Below are 27,437 nucleotides of genomic sequence, written 5' to 3'. Positions count from 1 at the left end.
ACTAATCACCAATTCATTTTCCTCAGATGTATGCAATTTAACTAATATGCCTGAGAGATAGGCATAGACGTATCTATAGGGATCAACAGTCAATTAGAATTAGAGTGTATACAATACTTACCTAATCCTGCTCTGTTCTGTCTGTACTGTGAAGTGAATCCAATAATGTAGGCAGTACAGTGAAATAAAAACCCAATACATTGGTAATAAAAGGATGCTTTATTTTTCTATGTGGATAAGAGTGATATATCTCTCTGATCTCTCTGTATCAGGATTTTCTTGAGACACTGTTAACAATATAGTAGACAGCTGGTGACCAAACCGAAACATTGTTTGTGATTTATAAGCTATACAATTTAGTAGAATCTCTCATAACGCTTGTATATATTTTAACTTTCCTTCTTTTCTTTTGCTTTAATTTTAACTCCATTTGATTTTAACAATAATAATTAATAAAGGTTATTTTTTAGTAAATATGTGTTTATCTTCCAAACCACTACTGCATCTGTAAATTACACATTGTGCACCCTGAAAGAAAACTATACTGCAAAGTTCTTCATCTATTATCATAAGAAGAGCATCATGTCAACACTCTCTCAGCCAGCTGGAACAAGGTGTAGTCTTGTAGCTGAAGTACTACCCCAGTGTCCTTTCTGTTGCGCCCTAGGTACAGTATGTGCATTTTCTGCATACCCCTAGTTCTGGTCCAAGCAGAAAAATACAATGGAGAAGTCTGTTCCAGTTATAGTTTTTGATCTCCTGGGTTCCTCTGGGGCTGTTTTCACACTGAGATTCAAATGATCTCCAAGCAACAGGGACTCTTTCTTCTCTCACCGATTCTTTGCCTTTTGGTCCTCCACATGTCACAGTGCATAACAAAAAGCTCCTCCCCTCAGCCTGATCTGAAGAAAACAAGCAAGAGATTTGATGTCAGAATGTGCATGTATGACTCAAAGTGACAAACTGCTGCTGACACAGTAGCGCCCATGTCCAAGTCAAAGGGTTCTATTATGGTTGACATTATTTCTGCTATGAGGATGTTGCAAACACATTTCCTTACTATGGATTCAGATGTCACAGCAGTGTCCACAGTTCCACAGTAAAGCTGGGGGCACCAACATGGACACCTTGATATTTTGAATGAAGCTGCAACAACAACAAAGCTTTTCTATAGATGCACTGCCCATAGTAAAGCTCAAGATGGATACCAGCAAAACAAAACATGGGCAGAAAATTAATAGAGCTGCTGTTTGAAATACGTATGCTAGTCCAGTTGCTGTAGTGCCTTAACTATAAAACCAACTATATGCCCTTTATTCACACCCCCTTCTCCCTCACAACTACAAAAATCTGTGAATGAAAACCCACAAATGTCACTCCCTTTTGTAGAGTCTGGTGAACAACAAAAGAGCTCACCAATTCTTACACTTCCCCCCAAAACCAGAATAAACAAACACAGACATGGAATGACTTAACTGTAAAGCTTATAAAACCACTGGGCCTGTGGTTGCATGCTTTTATGTGGTACCAAAACTCCGTGGTGACATTTAATAGACTTATCAATTACAGTAGGGGGTACAGTAACATTTCTCCTTATGTAGCAAATAATGTATCCCCCTATTGTAAAATAAAATATAAGGATAGTATAAGTCACCCAGGAGTTCCATTTCAATATAAACAGCAGGGTGTACATTATTTATTATAGTACACAAGTTACAATGAGTCATGTGAAATGCATCACTAAGCACCATTTATAAGGATATAATTTACAGGATTATCACAGCTCTTGTGTAATATTTACACACACATACATATATACATATACACACACATACATAGGGTACTATGTATGCGTACCGCCTCAGTGCCCTTTCTGAAGCAGTCCTCCAATCACATATAAAACACAGCACTCCTCCCACAGCTGGAGAATATGAAACCTGAACTCCTATGAGATCACAACCAATCCTGTTCTAGCAAGTGTCTCTCTCAGATTGCCCATCATGTCCCGCATCCTAGGGTTGCCATGGCGACAAGGTAGACAACCAGCCCAGTATGCAGTCGCCTACCTGGATGCAGCTACATGGAGTGGCCAGCGGCCAGCAAATGCTTTTATGTTTTTTTAGCCCAATCTCTGCTTCTGCTCCATATAGCTGCACACAGGCTGAAGCTGTAATTGTCAGTACAACTACAGGGACATGCTGATTAGAGCAGATCTGCTTCTGTCTGTCTAAGGACTGCAGGCGGAGGGCAGCGCAGCAAATTCTCTGTGTGACCACGCCCTTAGTCCATAAAAGCTTTGCCCTCCACATTATTGTTTACTCTCCAGCGTACTGTATTGTAATGAATGATAGGTGCCTTTAACTGGTTTGTCAGTTTGTCTCTGCCAATCCTGTGTGGACCCTTTCTCAAGGGTCAGTGTGATCCGAAACATGTTGTGCAATAAATAATAGCAGCACAGCTCTTCAGTGTGAGTGGCTCCCTTCTCTTTGACCATTTTGATGCATGTAAGGTCTTTTTCAGTGTGACCCTTTGGAGGTAAAGCTCTTTTGGAAAACAAGAAATAGGAGTGCGCTGAAGAGTATTTACAGTTATGAAATCCTGTGTTTCCACCTCTCCCCTTTTTCTGGCCACACAGGGTCTGATTAATTGATGAGAAAATTATATTATATTTTACTGAGCAGTTAGAGAGCCAGTGGGAAGATGTGTCAGGAATAGCCAAAGAATGTGCTTGTGCTTCAACCAATATGTGATTGTTGCTGTGCCACACATACAGTCCAGCCTTTAGCAGCCCTGTTAGTGGTCAGCTGAAGATGCCACTGGGTTGTTATTTGTATTCATTTTGTTAACTCCCCCAGACCACTGGATAATGTTAAACTACTCCCAACATCTGAAAATTCCACGTTTCCCTGATGAATTTTGCCTTCATGGACAGACTAGCAGTGTACCAGTTTCTCTCACCACCAGTAGAAATTCTCTGTAAGCTCAACATGGGGGGTATTTCTTCAGTTCATATATATATATATATATATATATTCTGTCTCTTCATCTTTATTCATGATTCTCTTATCATCTCATATGCTATCTTCTTTTTATTTCCTTCTTCTTTCCTATCCTGCTCTCCTATTTAGACAATTTACCCTACACAACACTAATTTTTTCCTTTCTGTAGACAAGGTTAGAGAGCATTAAGGCTGAAACTCCTGCCCAGTCAAATTGTGGTGTGCACAAAGAATGATGTGTAGATTCTGACCTGTGCACACAAGCTTAAAATTTGCGTTTAAAGGTTGTTGTGCAGGTTTGTATAATTTATATTTACTGATTATGCCATCAGATTATTTTCTGAACTTGCCAATAGTATCCTCAGGCTCATTTTAAAGGACATTAACCTTTTTTATTTTCCGTTTCTTTTATGTGCTCTTGAATTTCGTGATGGGTAATATTCTCTTTTTATTCCAGCTTTAATAAAAATACACAATAAAAATGTACTGGCATCCGTGGTTACTGATCTACCTGGTCTACCCTCACTCCATCTGACACCACTAGGGACGAGCAAACTCTTTTTGTGTGGTACAGTTCAATGCTAGAATTTGTAATGCTATTTGATATTTCATTGAAAAAGACACCCAAAACTGTGTTCAAGTCAAAATAAAAAAATGCAGTCATCATTAATATGCACCTCTTGCCTCTTGGGGGGGGGACTCTAGCTACATTCACTACAGTGCATAAAAAGGAGAGACATTTTTCATGTGTTTCATGTGTTAACATGATACCATACCTCCCAACATTTGTAAAATGTGAAGGGGGACAAAAAGAAATGCTGCGCATAGCACTCCATTTTACAATATTTGGCAGGTTATTTAAAGTTTGAACACATTTTTGGGGGTCTTGTTTTATGTGTTATTACAGTTTTGCTAAAAAAGGTGAAATTGCCCTTTAAGCTGCAAGTCTCAGTTCCCCCAAAAGACCTGTTCCTCTTATTAGTTACAATTGTATCTCAGTGCAGGTGTTGAGCATTCTGGGCTCTCTGCCTAAGGCCTACTTATCTAATTAAGCTTGAGGATCCTATATAAAATGTTGATTCTAGGGGACTCTCAAGAGAAAGGGAAATCGATACTGACAGCAGAATACAAACGTTTTTCCTAAAATTTGGGGTTTTGACTTTGCTGCTACTTATCTCCAACATACCATTAGTTACCAAGATAAAACATCCTAATTTTGTACCCTTGGGGTCCACTGGACAGTTTGATGCCCAATATGTATAGGTTTACCTAAGTATGTTGCATTTAAGAGCCACAAGGTGAAGATACCCCATATAATCTATCATTTCTGTTACTTCAGCTCCTGCAATATAAACACATTTACATCTTTTTACGTTGGGTAAAGTTACAAAAAAAGCAATTTCATCCCAGAAAGCCATATATTTTGGAAAGTACTCGTCCCCTGAATCTATAATGGGTACACTTGTCTTTCTACCCAAAGTACCAAACCACAAAGCTTTCCTACGGTTGGCGATTTTGATCAAAAATAATTTAAAAGCATTTTCTTTGCAGCATCTTAACAGCTTGACGTCCAATATACATAGATTTACTAACGTATATTTTATATACGACTCAAAATAAAAAATACTTCAAACAAAACCCCCTGCCTGTGTATTTTGTGTTGTAAGACCCCACAAAAAAAGACACCAGAATCCAACATGGGTAAAAACATAGTTCGCCACAAAAACACAACAAACAACAATGCAAGCATAAAAATGCAATAAAGTCACACAAATGAAATACAATAAGGAAATAAAATAAATGATTTGACAGAGTGGTTAGTGGTCAGAACACCTGACCGCTGTCAAATAAAAAGTTTTTAAGGAAAAACAAAAGACAAAAATGAAGAACTAAAAAAAATAAAAAGGCAAAGAAAGTATGTGTCTCTGTTTGTGTATGCTTGTGTGTACACCTCTAAAAAGTGTGTGAATGTGTGTACGTGAGTATGCAAATATGTGCCAAAGTGTGCAAAAAAAAACCAAAAAACACAAAAGCAAATAAAAAGCTAACCTTTTTTAAAATGTGTATTGTGAATGTGTGTGTAAATGTGTGTATATGTGTGATTATGCGTAAAGAAGTGCCACTTACAGTTTTTGTGTGCAGGAGAGTCCCATCCGGTGCAGAGGGTCCCAGGATCACAGAGTCTAGCAGGCAGGAGATGCGTGGGGGGACACAGGGGAGCTTGGGAAGGAAGAACAAACAGCAGATGTGTGCAATCTTGTCTGCTGTTAGAAGTCGGGTCCTGCAACAACTCGGCAGCTCCCTGGCTGTTTGCCTAGGGGGTGCGGCACTTCTCACTATTTGCGCCATTGGCAAAAGCCAGTGCAGAGAGAGATCCCTTTACTGCGAAGCAGTAAACCACATATCACACATACATGCTTGGCAGTAAAAGCGTTAAAGGGGTTGTTTTTCTGTAAATTAACTTTTAGTAGCATGTAGATTTTGATTTTCTAAGATCATTCGCAACTGCTCTTCATTTTTTTTGTATTGTCTTGCAGTTTTTTGTCTTTTTCAGCTTTTTCTTTAGCAGCTCTCAAGTTTACCCTAGCAACAATGAAATGGTTTGAAGAAGAGATGTGATTTTGAATAGGAGAGGGACTGAATAGAAAGGTAATTAATAAAAATATAACAATGAAACTGTAGCCTCAAACTTAAAATAAACCACCCCTTTAATTCATTTAGAAATTTGCTGGTATTCGCAGCTAAATTCCATTAAAAAAATATATACAGTGGCTTGCAAAAGTATTCGGCCCCCTTGAACTTTTCCACATTTTGTCACATTACAGCCACAAACATGAATCAATTTTATTGGAATTCCACGTGAAAGACCAATACAAAGTGGTGTACACGTGAGAAGTGGAACGAAAATCATACATGATTCCAAACATTTTTTTACAAATAAATAACTGCAAAGTGGGGTGAGCGTAATTATTCAGCCCCCTGAGTCAATACTTTGTAGAACCACCTTTTGATGCAATTACAGCTGCCAGTCTTTTAGGGTATGTCTCTACCAGCTTTGCACATCTACAGACTGAAATCCTTGCCCATTCTTCTTTGCAAAACAGCTCCAGCTCAGTCAGATTAGATGGATAGCGTTTGTGAACAGCAGTTTTCAGATCTTGCCACAGATTCTCGATTGGATTTAGATCTGGACTTTGACTAGGCCATTCTAACACATGGATATGTTTTGTTTTAAACCATTCCATTGTTGCCCTGGCTTTATGTTTAGGGTTGTTGTCCTGCTGGAAGGTGAACCTCCGCCCCAGTCTCAAGTCTTTTGCAGACTCCAAGAGGTTTTCTTCCAAGATTGCCCTGTATTTGGCTCCATCCATCTTCCCATCAACTCTGACCAGCTTCCCTGTCCCTGCTGAAGAGAAGCACCCCCAGAGCATGATGCTACCACCACCATATTTGACAGTGGGGATGGTGTGTTCAGAGTGATGTGCAGTGTAAGTTTTCCGCCACACATAGCGTTTTGCATTTTGGCCAAAAAGTTCCATTTTGGTCTCATCTGACCAGAGCACCTTCTTCCACATGTTTGCTGTGTCCCCCACATGGCTTGTGGCAAACTGCAAACGGGACTTCTTATGGTTTTCTGTTAACAATGGCTTTCTTCTTGCCACTCTTCCATAAAGGCCAACTTTGTGCAGTGCACGACTAATAGTTGCCCTATGGACAGATTCCCCCACCTGAGCTGTAGATCTCTGCAGCTCGTCCAGAGTCACCATGGGCCTCTTGGCTGTATTTCTGATCAGCGCTCTCCTTGTTCGGCCTGTGAGTTTAGGTGGACGGCCTTGTCTTGGTAGGTTTACAGTTGTGCCATACTCCTTCCATTTCTGAATGATCACTTAAACAGTGCTCTGTGGGATGTTCAAGGCTTTGGAAATCTTTTTTGTAGCCCAAGTCTGCTTTAAATTTCTCAATAACTTTATCCCTGACCTGTCTGGTGTGTTCTTTGGACTTCATGGTGTTGTTGCTCCCAATATTCTCTTAGACAACCTCTGAGGCCGTCACAGAGCAGCTGTATTTGTACTGACATTAGATTACACACAGGTGCACTCTATTTAGTCATTAGCACTCATCAGGCAATGTCTATGGGCAACTGACTGCACTCAGACCAAAGGGGGCTGAATAATTACGCACACCCCACTTTGCAGTTATTTATTTGTAAAAAATGTTTGGAATCATGTATGATTTTCGTTCCACTTCTCACGTGTACACCACTTTGTATTGGTCTTTCACGTGGAATTCCAATAAAATTGATTCATGTTTGTGGCTGTAATGTGACAAAATGTGGAAAAGTTCAAGGGGGCCGAATACTTTTGCAAGCCACTGTATATACTGTTCCTCCTTTTAACACCATAAGTTTTAGAATTTTCGAGTTTAGACATATTCCTGTATGAATTATCATATACTGGGTTCCTTTTCTCTGGCTCTCTTATAAGGATCTCAGAGGAACCAATAGATTCCAAGGGGCTGATTCAAAAAAGGTCGTTAACGCATAGTTTTATGCATTAAAAAGTGTTCTTTAATTAAGCAACGATTCATCAAAGTCATTTCGCATGCGTTACTAGTCATATCGCATGTGTAAAAATCCATCGCATTGCAATTATTATCTAATTGAAATAATACTAACGCATAATTCACAGACATATTTTAAGCGTTAAAAGTGTAAAATGTTGAGATAATTACTGTGAAACATAACACCTCCTAGGAGTGGGCGTTACTAAGAAAACATTGCAGTTCGTGAGCGTTTGTGAAGACAAGATGGAGTTTGCAGTTGGATTTTTGTTAGAATGTGAAGAAGAGAATCAAGTATGTGATCACCCTAGAGTGATACAGCCTCGAGATTTCAGGGAACCTGTCTTTTTCAGAATGGTAGTTTTCAGAAAGTAACGGTTACCTGGGTAATAGCGTGCGCTAATGCATGCTTTGAAATATTGCTTAAAAATATGTCATCGTAAGATAAATAATGATAATAAAATCGCTTCTTCAGACAAGTGGTCCTTTTGTGAATCGATCGTTAATTCTCAAAATATCAGAAGTGATAATAGAGTTCTAATGTGGAACAGTTGTTCCACATTGATAGTATCCTCAGGAAACTTAGTAACTACTTCAATCCTGTTATTATGCAGAATGGAAGATTTATGTTCCATTGTAACCCATCTAAATGTATCTGACCAGCTAAGATGTTTAAGGATATTTAATAGATGTCCAGTATTCCTTAAAGAAAAGTCTAATTTGACCACTAAGAGCTGTAGGAATGTGTCAACCCAATCAAAAAACCCTTCACTAAGGGACCCAAAGCTAGCTACTGTTGCACACCTTCTGGAAACCCTTGGGCCTTGTGTATCTTTAGAAGGTGGTGGGAAATGGGGACATTGGGCTTCTCTGGTAAGAGATTATCCCTATCCTCCACATCCACCACCCCCTAGTTTCAGACCTAGACATGTGTCTTTTATCAGCCTCACCTACTATGTAATAATATTACAGAGAGAAAATGATCAGTAATGAGGTGGGCAAGATCCTCCTCCTCTTTGCTAGATGTTAAAGGCGAAGGAAAGTCTAAGTCACTTGGAGGTGCCAAAATGTTAGGCACCCCCAAATGACTTTAATCGCTTACTTTGTACCCCGGGCTGGTGCCCCTGAAAACCGCACCAGCGGGGGGTAAACAATAAAAAGAAAAAAGTCGGATTTTCACTCTACTAAAGAGATTGTAAGCTCTCATTAGCTGGACCCTCTCCCTATCTGCTATTTATAGCAGTATATCCTGGGCTTCCCTCTCTGTAGCCCTCCCAGTTGTACTGTGCTACTGAATACGTTTGTCGCTCTATAAATAACCAGTAACACCAATCCGTAGCAGCTTTAATAGAGAAGAAGTTGACTGAGAGTAATACAAAGGGTTGGTGCAATCAAGGGCACAAGGCACCCCTGCCAACCAAGTGTGGGTCCTGGTGACACAATGCACACATGCTGTGGCTGTTGGCTGTTTCTGAAGATATATCGTACGAAGACCAAAAAAAAGTAGCCTGCACACTCCTCTCCACTCTGTCCTGAAGCAGATTTCAGCACAGGAAAGTTAACAAAATTACTTTTCGTGCTGAAATCCACTCTGTGTCTGTCCCCAGGCCTACGCTGTGCCTTTAGGCGCAGTAACATTGAGCCTAATGGGAAAAACACTTGGAATCACCCCATTCATTTTTATTTCGAATGCCCAGACCTGTGGGCCAAGTGACTGTGGCAAGAACAGCAATTTTGTGGATTCAGGTGATTGCAATAGAAACTAGAAAGGGAAGTTTGAGAACAAACTTCATGTTGGGTTAAAAAACATGAAGTCACTGAATGGGCTCTGCCCACTTTCTCTAACCTTGGAGCACAGTTATACAGTAAAAACCAAAGTTTGGGGACTCTGGTTTTAATAGTGTCTGAATGGCAGCAACTTAAATTTCCCCACTGAAAGTCAACGAGTGATATCTGATTGGTGGTTGGTGGCTCCACCCCCTTTTTCTAACCTGTAACTGCAGTTACCCAGTGACTAATTCTGCAAAGTTTAGGGACCTTAGGATTTATAGTTAAAGAACTGCAGCAGTTAAAATTTAAACCAATAAAAGTCAATAGGTGAATTGTGATTGGTGGGTGTGCCCCCTTTTTCTAACCTTGAGTCGAAGTCACCCAGTGACAAACAGTGGGCACCCTGGCATAAATAGTGTGAGAATGGCATCATTTTAAATTTAAACCAATAAAATTCAACTGATGAAATCTGATTGGCTGTTAGTGGCCCAACCCACTTTTCCTATTTTTTAACTTCAGTCCCCCAGTGACCAACTTTGCAAATTTTGGGGACTCAGGCATAAAAATTGTGAGACTGACAGCATTTTACACTTCACCATTGAAAGTAAATAGGTGAAATGTGATTGGCTGTTGGTGGCTCCGCCCACTTTTTAAAAAAACCTTTGAACGGCAAATACCCAGTGACTAACTCTGGAAACTTTAACAACCCCGGAATTAATATTTAAATAATGGCAACAGTTTAAATATAAACCAATGAAATCTAATAGGTGGAAATGGATTTGCTGTTGGTGGCTCCTCCCACTTGTTCTAACCTTGAATATGTAGTCAGCCAGTGACTGACTGTGCAAAGTTTGGGAACCTTGACATAAATAGTGTGAGAAAAGCAGCATTTTAAATTTAAACAAAAAAAAATCAATAGGTGAAGTCTGATTGGCTGTTGGTGGCTCCACCCACTTTTTAAAACCTAAAAATGCAGTCCCCTAGTGACCCTGGTGTTAATACTGTGAAAATGGCAGCTGGTTGAATTTCCCCATTGAAAATCAATAGTTAAAATCTGATTGGCTGTTGGCTCCACCCACTTTTTCTAACTCTGAACCGCAGTTACCTGGTGACTATCTCTGCAAAGTTTGGAGACCTTAGTATTAATATTTAAAGAATGGCAGCAGTTTAAATTTAAACATATGAAGTCTATAGGTTAAATCTGATTGGTTGTTGTTGGCCCCGTCCACTTTTCTAAACTTGAAACATAGTCACCCAGTGAAAAAAAGTTTGGGGACCCTGACATTAAACATGTGAGAATGGCAGCAGTTAAAATTTCCCCACTGAAAACAATGAAAGAAATGTGATTGGCTTTTGGCTTCCCCGCCCACTTTTTCTAACCTTGAGTACAAAGTCACGCAATGACTTTTTTTGCGAACCCTAGCATCAAACCAATAAAATTCAATAGGTGAAATCTGATTGGCTGTTGGTGGCCCCACCCACTTTTTCAAAACTAAAACTGCAGTCCCCTAGTGACCAACTGTGAAAAGTTTGGGGACCCTGGTGTTAGTACTGTGAGAATGGCAGCAGGCTGAATTTCTCCATTTAAAGTCAATAGGTAAAATCTGATTGGCTGTTGGTAGCTCCACCCACTTACAAAAATACAAAAAACCTTAAATGCGTAGTCACCCAGTGTCTGACTATGCAAAGTTTGGGAACCCTGGCAACAAAGCAATAAAAATCAATAGGTGAAATCTGATTGGTTGTTGGTGGCTCCACCCACTTTTCAAAACTAAAGCTGCAGTCCCCTAGTGACCAGCTGTGAAAAGTTAGGGGACCCTGGTGTTAATACTGTCAGAATGGCAGCAGGTTGAATTTCCCCATTGAAAGTCAATAGGTAAACTCTGATTGGCTGTTAGTGGCTCCACCCACTTTTTCTTACCTTGAACCGCAGTTACCTGGTGCCTAACCCTGCAAAGTTTGGGGACCCTGGGGTTATTACTGTGAGACTGGCAGCAGGTTGGATTTTCACCAAGTCAATAGGTAAAATTTGATTGGCTGTTCACAGCTCCGCCCACTTTTGGGCATCCAACAATCATCATATTTTCATTCAGGCTGACCCCATGATTGTGTGATTCAAGTTTGGGGAGTGTAGCCTCAAAGCTGTAAGTGTGGCAGCAGTTTAAATTTCCCAAGTCAATGGGTGAAATTTGATTGGCTGTTGTTGGCCCCTCCCACATTGGGGTCATCCAGCAAATGTCGCTGTTTCATTCAGGGTGACCCCATGATTATGTTATTCAAGTTTGGGGGGTGCAGCTTCAAAGCTGTAAGTGTGGCAGCAGTTTGAGAATCTTCCCTGTCAAAGTCAATGGGAAAATTGGGGTGTTCGGAGTGGCGCCACAAAAAGACGGGGCAGGATCGCTTAGAAAAGCACAAGCAACCTGCTCCGCTATAGGGCGAAGAAGTGTGGGGAGTTTGGGTGTTGTACCCCTAAAACTGTAGGAGGAGTAGCGTTTAGAAAATGGGGGTGCTAAGAATAAGAAGAAGCGGAAGAATAAGCCGAATAAGTCGAAGAACAGTATGTTGGAGTTTTCAACCCAACATAATGAATACTTCTCTCTGCCTCAGTGATCTTATAACTGTGTGTCTCTATGATAACCAGTAGCTGAGTTGTAGTTCAGTTAAAGCTGGTGGCAACCCGACAGGAGATCTAAGCAGGGCCATTATCTGTGGGGATTTCAGTCAGTTCTGATGGTGGACCTGGTTCTAAGGCTGCTTATGTTTGGTGTTTATTTGCTGTGTATCAGTAAGTGCAAGCTTGATTGGTCACATGTCTCACCTGCAGCCAAACACTATCACTGCTACCTGTGTGATGTGATTGAATGGCTGCCAGTTACTGATACCATGGTTTACCCTTTGTGACATCACACCCAGAGCAGCTCTGATTGTCTGAAAGCTTCCAGGGAGGTGACTTAACGGCTTAAGTACAGATGACAGTTATTTCATTTCTGGATTCAGAGGTAAGTGCAGCAGATACAGACACTGGGGCAGAGGGCATATTAAGGACAATAATACAAGGGGCAATTTTGTCTGCTTCTGCACCCGTGATTTATAATAGCTTGGGGAGTGGGCTCAAAGCTCCCCAAATTTCCCCCTGGTGCCAAAACTCCCAAAATTGCCTCCATTTCCTGAAACTGTAATTGCTTGGGGAGGTGCTTGTCATGAAGCTGTCCATTACAAATGGCAGTTTGTCTTTCCCTGACAAGCAGGGAAGGGGGCCATTGTAGGTAACTTGGCATCACCCCCAGGGGGTACAACTGCAAAGGGCCCAATCACTGTTTGTGCCTTCAAAACCAACATAATTTCCTGTTCCATAAGGCACAAGGGGTCTAGATATTACACTTGTATGGGACACAACTAAAAAAATAGATTGCTAATGGGAGCCCTGCCCCCCCCCAAATCTACTAAAACCCAACGACCCTGAGCTTTGCAACTACAATTCCCAGAATCCCCTGTGGCTGAGTTGTAGTTCTAAGGCAATGTGTGTTTGGCGTTCCTTGTTTACTTGTTGCTGCTTTTGAACTGTTATACCATTTACTCTGTTGGAAATGTCAACTGTCATTTGCTAGTTAGGGCCCCATACAGCCTAGCAACGGTCAGTGGCCTCAGCACTAGAGTGAATGGTGGGTGAAAAAGAGAGGGACTGAGTAGAAAGTAGCACAAATCAGATAAATGTCTAGTTTTAGGACTCCTTGCATTATGGGTGCAGGAGCACTCATCAGAGCAGAGCTAGTTATGGGGAGCTGACAAATTATACAGGGGTGAAGGGGAATCTATGGGAATATTGAGATGATCCCTGTATTAATAGGACTGAGGAATCACAGCGCATGATAAGATTTATAGTCTTGTCACAAGCCAGCCCTAATCATTATAAAAAGTACAGGGTGGATTAATTTGGACCCCATTCTATTTGTTGCCAAGACCCTCTTCCCACGGGCCCAGCTAACTAATGGGTTTATAAATGGAGCCCCTGCTAACTTAATAGAAGTAAGAAATAATAGTATGGGGCCCCTTACGACTTCATGATGGTTTTTCCCATTAGTCTGTACAGCCTCCAAGGTGCATTGTGTCACCAGGACCCACACCTGGTTGGCAGGGGTGCCAGGTGTCCTTGATTGCACCAACCCTTTGCATCTCTCACAATAAGCTTCTTCATTCTATTAAAGCTGCTACTGATTGGTGTTTCTGGTTATTTATAGAGCAGCAAACATATTCCGTATCGCAGTAGTATTGGGAGGGATACAGAAAGGGAACCGCAATATATACTGCTATAAATGGAAAAGAGGCTCTGACTCATTAGAGCTCACAATCTCTTCTCTCGCGGTTTCAAGTGATTCAAGAGATTACAAGCAATTTGCTGAGATACAGAGGAAGACAGAGAAGAGAGAAGAAGACAACACAGAAGACTGAAGATTCCTTACTGAGAGAAGCGTGTAACATCTAGTGAAGAGGAAGAACAACTTGCCCACCCATTTGGATCATCTGGAGGAAGGTAAGGATCCTGCATTGCTGTCCGTAATATGTTTTACATAGCAGCTGAGGCCGATAAAAGACACAACCTTTTGTTCAAATGATCCCTGCCTAACTGCTAGATGATCCACAGGGAGGTGGGAAACCCCATCTAAAGCTTCTCCAATTTGCCCCAGAGGGGAATAAAATTCCTTCCTGGCTCCAAGAGGGCAATCAGACCAGTCCGGGGGGCACCTTTGTACTAAGAGCTAATTTCATGCCCGTGGGCTTGTTTAAGTGTAATGGAGCAGAACCTGGGCAGGTCGGGGGGACAAGCATTTCAGAATTTGTTTTAAAACCACAATTTCTGGTATGGACATTATTAAATCTGGTATAAATGTGCTGCTCTTATTCCAATACCCCTAATTCTGTTCTTTATTTTGTGTATTTAGGGTCTTTAGATTCTTGTTTTACATCTTCATATAAACTCTAACCTTCCCAAATCTCTATTTCATATTACAGGGGCATCAAAGATGGGCTTGTGTCCCAGCAAGAAATATGACTTCATGAAAGGTTATAGCCAGGTAAGGCTGATCACAGCTTGTTAAAGTTTCTCCCTCTCTAAAGTGGCTGCTGACAAACATACCCAAGGGGGTTAAAGGGAATACTAACCCAAATATAAACATTGTATGTGTGTAATTAATTAGAATTAAATAGAAATATAACAGGGTTCAGCTTAGTATGTGCCCTGAGAATTACATTTCCCATATTAAGGATTAAAACTTACTAGTTACAAGTTGCAATGTTATTTGCTCTATCTATAGGGATCAATTAAACAGCTCCCCTATTTGTAATAAATACACATTGCGTTGCTATTTGTGCCTTTTAGTTGAAATTGTCACTCTCATTAATATTCCTGGGGATTAAATACAAACTGCTGGAGACCTTAATGTTGTCTTGTTTCCTGCATTTCTCTAGAGATCACGGTGGATCTACAGGGAGGAGGATGGGATCTTCGAAATCACCGATTTTGAGGATCCCCGAGTGAGCCCTTACTTGGACTGCATTAGGGAGTACATCACGGCTGAGATCAAGAGGGCCCTGTATGACTATTGGATGGCCAGAGACTGCCTGACAATCACCAAATGGTGGTGGTTGACATGGAAGGCTGAGTTTCGGAAGAACCGGGAAGACGCCAAAGTCTATCTAAAGTACCTCTATAAACAACTAGAGGAGGTCAACAGGGCGATACTCCTGAAGAACATTGACAGATAATCAGGTGCAGTATATAAACCACCCTCCTCTCACTAAGAATTTCTTCAATTCTTACTATTTTGTCAGGGAAAGAGTAAGGGGCAGGTGTTGCCATAGAAACCAATGGGAAGTGAATCTTTATCATTTTGCCAAATAGAAAACCTGCAATTTGTATGTTTTTCCACAATGACAGAAAGTTGAAGTAAAAGGAGCAACCACACTTCTAGTCTATATTTTTATTTTGCTAAACAGCCCAGTTTGTGATTAATATGCTCCTAAGTGGTATATGGTTTTCTTGCTAAGAAAAAACATTTGGTTTTGGTCATTGAGTTTGACGTTATTTTGTTTGGTTTTGCAGACTGCCCTTAGAACAAATCATAAACGACACCAACTACCAGCACCACCGGTAGTTTCCTTACTAAGTAATGGTGCATCTCTGTGTGGGTACTTGATCTACAGGAAACAGCAGTGAGTATGTGAGCCTATGCCAGTTCCAGCAGAGGTGCCTTCCCCTCATCTAAAATATGGTATTATGCACAAGAGCATCTTAAAGCTGCTTAGTAGACACTGCATTCCTTTTCACTCCATCCCTCAGACTGCAGAAGCCGGGGTCTGCAGGCTGCCTGGGGTCCAATGGAATGGAACGGAATGCAGCATTTACTCAGCAGCTTAAAAGGGGCTCATGTGTATGGTACCATATTTTTTTCTTTCCAGCTAGCATATTTCCACCAGTGGTGCCTTCTTTTACAGCCACCATAGTTCCACCAGAGGTGCCTCCCTCTCATCTAAAATATGGTATTATGCACAAGAGCATCTTAAAGCTGCTTAGTAGACACTGCATTCCTTTTCACTCCATCCTCAGACTGCAGAAGCCGGGGTCTGCAGGCTGCCTGGGGTCCAATGGAATGGAACGGAATGCAGCATTTACTTAGCAGCTTAAAAGGGGCTCATGTGTATGGTACCATATTTTTTTCTTTCCAGCTAGCATATTTCCACCAGTGGTGCCTTCTTTTATAGCCACCATAGTTCCACCAGAGGTGCCTCCCTCTCATCTAAAATATGGTATTATGCACAAGAGCATCTTAAAGCTGCTTAGTAGACACTGCATTCCTTTTCACTCCATCCCTCAGACTGCAGAAGCCGGGGTCTGCAGGCTGCCTGGGGTCCAATGGAATGGAACGGAATGCAGCTTTCACTTAGCAGCTTAAAAGGGGCTCATGTGTATGGTACCATATTTTTTTCTTTCCAGCTAGCGTATTTCCACCAGTGGTGCCTTCTTTTACAGCCACCATAGTTCCACCAGAGGTGCCTCCCTCTCATCTAAAATATGGTATTATGCACAAGAGCATCTTAAAGCTGCTTAGTAGACACTGCATTCCTTTTCACTCTATCCCTCAGACTGCAGAAGCCGGGGTCTGCAGGCTGCCTGGGGTCCAATGGAATGGAACGGAATGCAGCTTTCACTTAGCAGCTTAAAAGGGGTTCATGTGTATGGTACCATATTTTTTTCTTTCCAGCTAGCGTATTTCCACCAGTGGTGCCTTCTTTTACAGCCACCATACTTCCACCAGAGGTGCCACCCTCTCATCTAAAATATGGTATTGTGCACAAGAGCATCTTAAAGCTGCTTAGTAGACACTGCATTCCTTTTCACTCCATCCTTCAGACTGCAGAAGCCGGGGTCTGCAGGCTGCCTGGGGTCCAATGGAATGGAACGGAATGCAGCTTTCACTTAGCAGCTTAAAATGGGCTCATGTGTATGGTACCATATTTTTTTCATTCCAGCTAGCGTATTTCCACCAGTGGTGCCTTCTTTTACAGCCACCATAGTTCCACCAGAGGTGCCTCCCTCTCATCTAAAATATGGTATTATGCACAAGAGCATCTTAAAGCTGCTTAGTAGACACTGCATTCCTTTTCACTCCATCCCTCAGACTGCAGAAGCCGGGGTCTGCAGGCTGCCTGGGGTCCAATGGAATAGAACGGAATGCAGCATTCATCTTGCAGCTTAAAGATGCTCACGTGTATGGTACCATATTCCCTTGCTTCCCTCACCCTGCTTCCCTTGATTATGGGTATTGATCCTGGGAGCAAATCCGATTGCCGTTAAGGAGTCAGGAAGGAATTTTTCCCTCTAGTGAAGCAGATTGGCCCAAGCTTCTCTTCAGGTTTTTTGCCTTCCTCAGGATCAATAGAAAGCACAATTTATTATTTTTATATTTAATAAAACTGTGACTTACACAGATTGACCATCAAGCCATGTGTGTGGGGCAACCTAAACTTGTGACTGTATTTCAGTGCATAGGGATATTGTCCATATTATAAAATATTGCAGCCTTATTCATTATGAGGAAAGGATCCCATTTCCTTTTGCATAGTCTAGTACAGTGCTGTCCAACTGGTGGCCCGCGACCTCCCTCTGTGTGGCCCCTCACCTGTCTGGCTGCTTTGATGGCTTACCTTTGCGTAAACTTTAAATAGTATCAGTTCTGAGATTAACTAGTCCCCTGCGTGGTTCACACCTCAGATTCAGGCAGTAACCCCCCTGTATTGTTTAAACATGTAATCCCCTGTACTGTTCACACCTTTTAATATCTGCATTATTCACCCCCTGCAGTGTTCACACCTCAGGCTCAGACTGTAAGCACCCACATTGTTCACCTCTTCACACCTCAGACTGTAAAAACACTGCCAGCATTGTGTCACTGTATGTTCTGCCTGCCCTATGCTGCCTGTGTGTATGGCACACACCAGCATCATAGGGCAGACAGAGCATGGCACACACAGGCATCATAGGGCAGACAGAGCATGGCACACACAGGCAGCATAGGGCGGGCAGAGTATAGCACACACAGGCAGCATAGGGCAGGCAGAGTATGGCACACACAGGCAGCATAGGGCGGGCAGAGTATAGCACACACAGGCAGCATAGGGCAGGCAGAGTATGGCACACACAGGCAGCATAGGGCAGCAGAGTTTGGCACACACAGGCAGCATAGGGCGGGCAGAGTATAGCACACACAGGCAGCATAGGGCGGGCAGAGTATAGCACACACAGGCAGCATAGAGCAGGCAGAGTTTGACACACACAGGCAGCATAGGGCAGGCAGAGTATGACACACACAGGCAGCATAGGGCAGGCAGAGTATGACACACATAGGCAGCATAAGGCAGGCAGAGTATGACACACACAGGCAGCATAGGGCAGGCAGAGTATGACACACACAGGCAGCATAGGGCAGGTAGAATATGACACACACAGATAGGGTAGGGCAGGCAGAGTATGGCACACACAGGCAGGGTAGGGAAGGTAGAGTACTGCCTATGTGTGCCATACTCTGCCTGTCCTATGCTGCCTGTGGGAGGTGAACCTGGCTGGAGTTTGTTTTGAGAGTTTCTTAGCAGTTGGAAATAGCCATTAAATGGTCCCTAAGGTGTGTAATTATGTGCTGGGGGTTGCTGTGCCATCTACAGGGGAGGAGGAGGCATATAGATTTAAGGGTGTGTCTTAATATGACATAATATAATTCTTTCACATATGAATGATGGTTGATATCCCTGCAGTGAGCACCAAGCATTTGGGTTTTTTGCTGCGCTACCACCATGAATGTGGGCATGGTGTAGCTCGTGTGGGTATGGTTTGAAGTGGGTGCGGTTTAAAAAAGGGGAGTGGTCAAAACTGGCTTCCATTAACGGTCCTTCACTATGTATGCTAGAGAAATTCCAGCCCTCGGCACCACAGAAGTTGGAAAGCACTGATCTAAATATGAATGCCAGGGCTCTGCTGGGCAGTTTGATGCCCAAGTATGTATAGCATTATATAAAGTTCCGGCCTGTAGAGACCCCAAAAATCACAATAGTGCATACAAATTGTCATGTCATTGTCACAACAGCAAAATCAACACATTTTGAGCATATTATGCTGGGTAAAGCCACAAAAAAAAGTTCACCCAAAAAACATATTTTTGAGAAGTATGAATCTAAGGGTAGGGCTGGGCGATATACCATTTAATACCGAATACCGGTGTTTTTTTTAAAAACTATATTCATTTTTCAGATACCGCAATACCGGGGTGTCAGGGTACTCACCGTGCGGCCCGGTCTCGCGTGCGTCCCGTTGTCCGCAGGACGTTGCGCACGTGCGTCCAGGTGCGCGTGCGTCAAAGCGCACGTACATGTCAAAGCGTGCACGTCTGCGATGCGCTGACGGCGCCGGTTCTGCGCATGCGTGGGGGTATTTAAAGCTATCAAACGCCCTCCTCCTGTGCTATGTTGTCTGTGGCCTTGCCTGGTAAACTAAGCCTGCCTGATTTACCTTACGACTTTCTGTTGCCGCTCCTTTGCTTGCCTGACTCTGATTTTCAATACTGCAGTAATTATTCTCTAATTTATTAGGAAATGGGGTTAACACCTAATCATGCATGGAAAAAAAAATACCGTCAAATACCGTGACACCGATATAATTTTGAAAAATACAGTGATATAAATTTTTGGTCATACCGCCCAGCTCTATCTAAGGGTGAATCCTAAATGGGTAAATGTTTTTTTTACTACATTGAGTTGCAAGGCTTCCCTTAAATTAACAGCTTTGACCTAATACCTGAAAATCACCTCAAAGCTTGCATGTTTCAGCATCCTATCTCCCTCGTCATTAGGTGCCAAGGTAAAACATCCTAAAAACCAATGCCAGGGGGCCACCGAACAGTTTGATGCCCAGTGTCCATAGAATTACCAAAGTATCTTGCCTATAGCGACTCTATAATTAAAAAAAACTTGGATAAAATTTATCTCATAGGTCACTTCAGCTACTGCAAAATCAATACATTTACTGCATGTTATGTGGAGTAAAGTTACAAAATTATACCCAAGTTTACCCAAGAAAGCCATATATTTTTTAGCGTTTTTACTAAAGGACAGGAGGACTATTGGGCTTTTTAAATTTTGACTTGCATTCTCCTTTAAGGCCCCTAAGGCTTCCTTAAGGCTAAAGCTCACCCACTGGGTTTTTGAAAAAAGCCAGGATAATAGCTGATCAACTTCCAAACTACAGACTGGTTTCGCCCCTCTTGGAGCAAAACTACTCCAAACTACTAAGTTGCAAAACTTTCCTAAAATCAGCATTTTGATGCAACACCTAAAAATCACCTTACAGCTTACATTTGACAACATCTTTCTCCCATATATAATTAGGTACCAGGATAAAACACCCTAAATATGAATGGCAGTGCCAGGGGGCCACTGAACAGTTTGATGCCCAGTATACATAGGATTACTAAAGTATCTTGGCCTATAGAGACCTCAATATCACAACAGTGCATACAAATTCCCACAGGACACTTCAGCTACTGCTAAATCAACATTTAGTGCATTTTATGCAGGGTAGAATCACAAAAAAATATGTTTATCCCAGAAGACCATATATATTTAAAAAACATACATTTGCATGAATCCAAAATAGTAAAAATAGTCCTGGATTTGTGGCGAGACCACAAAGGCACGTGCCTAGGGCGGCATTAAATTTAGGGGTGGCATGCTTCACATACGGAGCACCTGTGATGAGACAGAAAAACAGAGTCCATAAACAGGCAAGTAGGTCAGGGTTGGCAGAATACTGGCAAGGTCCAAAACGCAGGCTGAGGTCAGTGGCAGACAGCAGGCAAACAAGGTCAAGTAAACAGGCCCAAGGTCAAACCAGGGGGATCCACAGAAGACAGGGTACCAGGTAGGGACAGGAGAACGGACGCAAGGAACCAGGCAGGGCACAGGCAGGGAACGCAGGGATCATGGAATCATAGGATGTTCAGAATCAGGATAGAAAGTTTCAAAGAGCTTTATTGAAAACAATTTCACAGTAAAATCATAAATAACATTTGTTTCACTGAACATAAAAACATAAAATTGTAAGGACCCATAGGGTTAAATGCCCTATGGCCCTAATCCGGGCCTGGCTGGCTGCCACAGCACACAATGGAGGCATATTCTTCCTCTGAGATCTGTTAGCTTGCACCTACACTGAGGGAAACACTATTTGGTGATAACTCCCTTTAAGTGAGGATGATCCTATAAAGGAAAAGTAAGAGTAGAGAGTATGTACTTTTCTAGGACATTTATTAAAAGCATTCAGATAAATAAGGTGCTGTGCATATCTTGCAACCAGTTAAATGCATTAAACTTTACTGAAGCAACACCACATGTCACAGCCAAGCAGGGGCGGGCCAAGCCACCCGGGTGCCATAGGCAACCCGGTCAGCCACCACGCCCCCCCCTTTGGCGTGCATGCACAGTCCGGGGGGGGTGCGATCCGATGGGTCATTGCCCCCACCGCTAATGACAAGTGGCAGGGGCAATGGCAAAGAAGTAGCACTAGGGGTAGGCAGGAGAGGCTCCTGCCTGGCACCCCCAATCATTTCGCCCTAGGCAGCTGCCTCTTCTGCCTACCCCTAGTTCCGGCCCTGCAGCCAAGGTCGGACAAGGGGGTGCACGAAGTTACTGAATTACTTCAGTTTCCAACAGGTTTATTAACTTTTGGCCCACCAATATTATTACAAATTCCAGACACATCACATACACTTCGCCCCCAATTCTCTATAGGAGTTTTCTGTGAATAACACAGTTCCTCTCCGTTTGGGGTGGTCACTTCCACCACTATACTGGGACACCAATATCCCAACCTGTTCTCTCTAGAAATCTGGCATTTTTCTCTTCTAGAGCTTCTCTTACTCAAGCCTCTGGTCAGGGTTACCCCAATGCCTCTTTGCTTTCCTGAACAGGACTTTTCCATACTGGTGGAATTCGCCCAAAGTCCACAGAACCCTAACTGGTCCTGGTCTAGCCCTGACTGATGGATATCCATAGGCAACTAATCCCACTTTCTCCTAGATGGAGCGACCACTGCCCATACTCCCTATTCCTGACTGCCTCATACATCTACTTCCTGACTGCCTCATACATCTAGTGTATGCTATAAAAGCCGCTAACCTGTCCTGTCTGTTCCTTACTAAACATGGCTGTATTGCTGAATGGATCCAACTCACCCCCCTTCAGTTGATGATGCTACTGCCACGCCTCTTGGGTCTGGACTCCTACGCAACAGTCATTCATACCTTCTGAACTATGCTTCCCCCTGGTGGCCAGAGTCCTACATTACATTTCTATACTTATTATATAACACAATTGCCCTTACTGCCGCCTAGTGACCAATGTCCCACATTACAAACAAACATTTTCATACACAAACAATTTAAAGTTTTATAATTACAACCTTACATTATTTATGCACATTTTGCCAACCTCTAACGAATAGACACAACATACACACTCTCTCTATGCCGACAGTCCCCAGATCGAAACTGAACTCAAGAAGCTAACAAGCAGTTCGAATAAATAAACTCAGAGTTAGAAATCTGGCTTTTCATGTTACCACAAATAACATATATTCATCCTGCATTCTCAATAGGGAATCTCTACCCAAAAACTACTTTTTTCCATAAAAAATAATATAATACAATATATGTGAAATATTTTCAGTAGCTTTAACATATCTGTAAGTGTATTTCCTTGAAAGCGGTCTGGCTGTTTATAATTTCCACACTGCTGGTTCTGACTAACTGAAACAATGTAGCAGAAGCAAGCTCATTAAAAGACCTGAAGGACAGATTTCTGCTGATACATGGTTTCATGGGTTAAACAAGTGTAATATGCACAATTACATCAGTAATAATACAAACTGACAGACACAAGCAGTTGGTTGCACTTGCCACTCTCTTGTGCAAATACTCTATATCTCTTTATATACTCTGCCCCGACCAAATACTCTCCCCATCACCCACACACTTTGTATCCCACCTGAGCAACTCTTTACCCTCTGCCCCAACCAAATACTCTTTCTCTCCATTGCCCTAACACTTTGTATCCTACCTGACTGACTTTTTACCCTCTGCCCTGACCAAATACTCCTTTGGTAAATCCCATGCATTCTTTCCAAATGATGCATATATCATGATTTTGTCATTGATATTAATTCGGCACATAATTACTCAGCCTCAGAAAGCTGAGAATGTCACAGAGACAAATGCTGAGACAGATATTGGGGTTGGGACATACCCTGTATTCTCATTCTTACTGCTCTGCTTTTCTGCTGCTGAGCCATAATTTGCCTGTTACTATTGGTAGATCATTATAGATTATCAGCCTTTTATCTTATTAAATCTGCACCAATTATGTTTTTTTCACACCTTAATCTCTGAAAGGAATATGAAATATTTGTCCTGTTGTTGTATTTGTGACTTTTACCTAATTACTCATTTAAATTATTTAGAGTTGATCCCAGATCTCCAATGAATCTTGAGTGTTTTAACCTCGGAAAAGTAATGGGCGAAGGCACTTTTGGAAAGGTGAAATTCTTAATCCAAAATGAGTATTAGTAACCGAGTAAAACATGCAAAGTATGCCATTTTATCTTATTGCAGGTGTTCCTGGCTGAGAACAGGGTGACAAAGCAACTGTGCGCCATAGAAGCCCTGAAATAGCAGAGGATCATTACGACAAATAATATCAACAGATCAGTTTAAGAGGGAAAGTATAAAGGCAGAGGACCATCCCCTATCCAGATCCATCCTCTATTCTGGTTTTAGGTTGTGACAATTTCTTGTTTCTCCCCACCCAGTGTCTTCAAGGAAAAGAGAATACTCCAGAGGGTTACCAGTATAGAACAATGTAAATATGATGGGATTTTTGTGGGCTTACACAAAACTGCTGCCTGTGTTGTAAAATATTACATTAGAAAAATATTTTTCATAGGTAAGCATTAATGACTGTTATAGAGCTGCCAAAAAGATTGGCTTTGGCAAAAATCTATTTTTTTTTTTTTTTTACATAACTCACAATATTATTTCTACAACTGAAGAATTTTCTATTCTGTTGAAATTCAGAGATCTAAAACCAGAAAATCTGGATATCTGAAAATTGTTGATTACAGCTGCAGCAAAGATAGTAACGGTTTCTTTTATTTCATTAGAAAGCGTAAAAGGGATGGGTCAGGGTTGATTAAGCTTATAATATCTGTATTACTTTCCACTTAGGGCTGCAACATTTAATTTCCCTTTATCCCCCAATTAAAACTTTTGTGACAATACTGTTGAGACGGGCGTACATACTATGGTATGAGATAAAAAACACTGCTGAGATGATATACCGTATATACTCGAGTATAAGCCGATCCGAATATAAGCCGAGGTACCTAATTTTACCTAAGAAAACTGGAAAAACTTATTGACTCGAGTATAAGCCGACTCCCCCAGTTACATGGGAGTAGGAGAAACAATAGGTTAGCTGAAAGCAGTTCTAATGTGTAGCGCTGGCTGAAAGCTCAGACTCAGTCACACTTTACTGCTGCGCTTCAAGTTGGAGTGATATCCCCCCCTCACCCCCAGCAGCCGATCAGCAGAACAATGGGAATGGAGCAAGATAGCAGCTCCCAGTAGGTATCAGAATAGCACTCAATAGTAAGAAATCCAAGTCCGGCTTGGGACTCCTCCAGTTACATGGGAGTAGGAGAAACAATAGGTTAGCTGAAAGCAGTTCTAATGTGTAGCGCTGGCTGAAAGCTCAGACTCAGGCACAAGGCACTGAGATGGTGCCTACACACCTATATGTGAGAGAATGAACTACTACTCCCACATCCCCACACTAACAGCAGTCCAAGGGTGCTTGGAGTCACTAGCATTTATGTATAAAGCCTACCCCCCCCCCTTCAGTTTGTGTATTATTGCCTTTCCATACAGGGGACTGAATGCTCAGACTTGCTGCTCCCACTGTACAGAGCTACACAATGCCCCCGGCATGATTGTTAGGGCAGAGGGGTTCCTGGCACAAAAATACAGAGAGGAAGACACTGGGAATGCCATTAACTCACCTCGCCTGTGACTGGGGGTTACAGTAACAGGAACGCTGGTGGCCTGGGGAAAATAAAGGGGAGCTTCCCTGGGGGTGCATGGTAACGCTAGATTGCGGGGACTGACAGAGAACCAGGGTTACCATAGCGCATCAAACCCCCTCCCCCTACTCTGCTTAAACGAACATTCACACCCCCGTTGCCTGTAGCAAATACTGGGCAGGGCCGCCATTTGGTAAGGGGGCAATAGCCTTCCCGGGCCCAGTGAGTTTTGGGCGTTATGGAGGGCCCGGCTGTGCTTCACTTACTTGGATTACCGGGCCCCTTGCTGTCAGCGAGCTACATACTATGGAGTGGAAGGCGGCAGCTAGGGTGCATGTTCCTTTCCGGTAGCGTCTAGGTCCCTCTGCCTCTCGCTGTAGTGCAGCGGTAGATTAAAGTGGAGGAAAAGTACCAACTGATTCTGGGGTGCCTGCATGTTCCTAGCGTAGCGTAGCAGTCCCTCTGCCGCGGTATATTCAAGTGGCATATTCAAGCGCGCATGTCATCGATTTACCGTATATATTCTAGTATATGCGCGAGTATAAGCCGAGGCTTACTTTTTGAGCACATTTTTAGTGCTCAAAAACTCGGCTTATACTCGAGTATATACGGTATATGGCAATACTATGGGGCTGATTTACTAACCCACGAATCCGACCCGAATTGGAAAAGTTCCGACTTAAAACTTAACGCTACGAAAAATGCGCAACTTTTCGCGTAAGTTTTAACGCTACGAAAAATGCGCAACTTTTTACGCAACCTATCGTAATGGATACAAAAACTCGCGTTTTTACGCAAAAATCGTATTGGTAACGAAAAATTCGTAAAGAATCCGAAAAAATCGCAAAACATACGAAAAAAATCGCAAAATACCGATCATTACGAAAAAAACGCAATCGGACTCCATTCGACCCGTTCGTGGGTAAGTAAATCAGCCCCTATGGGTTAGTTAAATGCACTGTGTAAAAAAAAAAAATGTTGCGCAGTAAAAAAAATTGTCGCTTGAGACTTCAGAATATCTTGCGGCTTTTTGTGAATTTTTCAGTGAAACAGGAGAGATTTTCTCATCCCTAATTATTGTGCATCAAGTTAGGAATATGCCAATGAATTCATGAGGACCGATTTAGAAGCACAAAGGGTAAAAAAATTTAATCACTCAAGTTAGATATTCACTATTCAATATCACCTACTTTTCAGGATATTAACTAGAGCGAATTTCTGAATAAAAAAAGTACAGCCTCCATTTGTGCCATGTGTTTAAAGGCCTTAGACAGGACCTAGAGCAAACCGAATTCCAAGCCTGGGTATTAACACCGGCTATAGAAATATCAGCAAATGATTATTTGGCTGAGTGAGATTCATACAAGGGGCAAATATGTGACTGGAAAGGGCAGGTGGTGGGCCAGTCCATAGTCCTATACATAGAAAAAGTCCCGGTGGGATGAAGTGAATATGAGATGCTCCACCTCAGCAAGTTCTGAAGCAAGAGCGTAATATAAGATCTGTATCTGGGAAGGAATATTACTGGGCGGATGCTGAAGAAAAGAAAGGCATGGAACCCCATACTGGAGATTGTATGTGATTGTTGGAGCAATGTTTGGTGAGTAACACTGCGCAGGGCTAAGCAGGACATCACTATCAGGGTTCTTCTATTTGCGGGTCCATCTGCTGAGGGACAAGCAACAATTGAGGGACTTCACCAGCTTTGCTTAGTGGTGCAGTTCATTGAACAATGTGCCCCTGCAGTGAGAGTGTGGGTTTGGGATCTATTACCACTCACCCTAGAGGAAGCTGCTAGACTGGCAGATAAGTTTCTGGAAAGAGTCCCACCAGATCTGTAAATTTTTCCTAAGTAGCTCTGATTCCCAGTGAATCAGGGCCTCACCCTACTGAGGGGAGCCCCATCAACACACATCCACTGGCGGGAGAGCCCCATAACCTGCACTTACCTATCCTGCAGAGTTCAAGCTTCTACTAGGAATTACGTTCAAAGGGGCAGAATGATGATGAGAGTGCTGCATTTAATGCCCAGAGAGTTGGACTACAACAGACCAACCCTATTATTATGGAACATCATTTGTTATCTAATGAGGAGGAAACAGCAGCTTCTCCGTTTGATTCTGCCTTCCAAGCAGGTGATGAGCGAGTCACAGATTCTGTGATCGATCGAAATAATAAGTGGATTGCTGTTTTAGTGCCTTTCTGCTGCAGATCACCTGTGGGTCCTTGAGCTGGCTTCTCAGGAGGTCCTGGGTACAAGGCAGAACCAACAATCTCTTGCATTGTATTCTTCTGGATCCATCCTGAGGTCTGAGGTCTACAAACCAGTAGTGAAATTAACACATGCTACCTTTCTCACATTTGATGACAGACAGGAGGGCATTGATTCCTACCTGAAAAGCTTTGAAATAATTTGTGAGGATTACAATGTT

General features: G+C 42.3%; 1 long non-coding RNA gene across 1 annotated transcript in view; it reads right to left on the bottom strand.

Annotated features, from left to right (window-relative positions):
• Positions 1-200: 200 nt before the first annotated feature.
• Positions 201-27,437, bottom strand: part of LOC108647446 — a 29,538-nt gene continuing 2,301 nt past the window's right edge. Inside the window, exon 2 of the long non-coding RNA XR_004222363.1 lies at positions 201-897. This is a non-coding gene — a long non-coding RNA (uncharacterized LOC108647446). The remainder of the gene's footprint in view (positions 898-27,437) is intronic.

Source organism: Xenopus tropicalis, chromosome 4 (genome assembly GCF_000004195.4).
Source record: "Xenopus tropicalis strain Nigerian chromosome 4, UCB_Xtro_10.0, whole genome shotgun sequence".
Lineage (NCBI taxonomy): Eukaryota > Metazoa > Chordata > Amphibia > Anura > Pipidae > Xenopus > Xenopus tropicalis.
The sequence above is the reverse complement of the archived record's forward strand: the minus strand, read 5'-3'. Positions and strand labels throughout refer to the sequence as shown.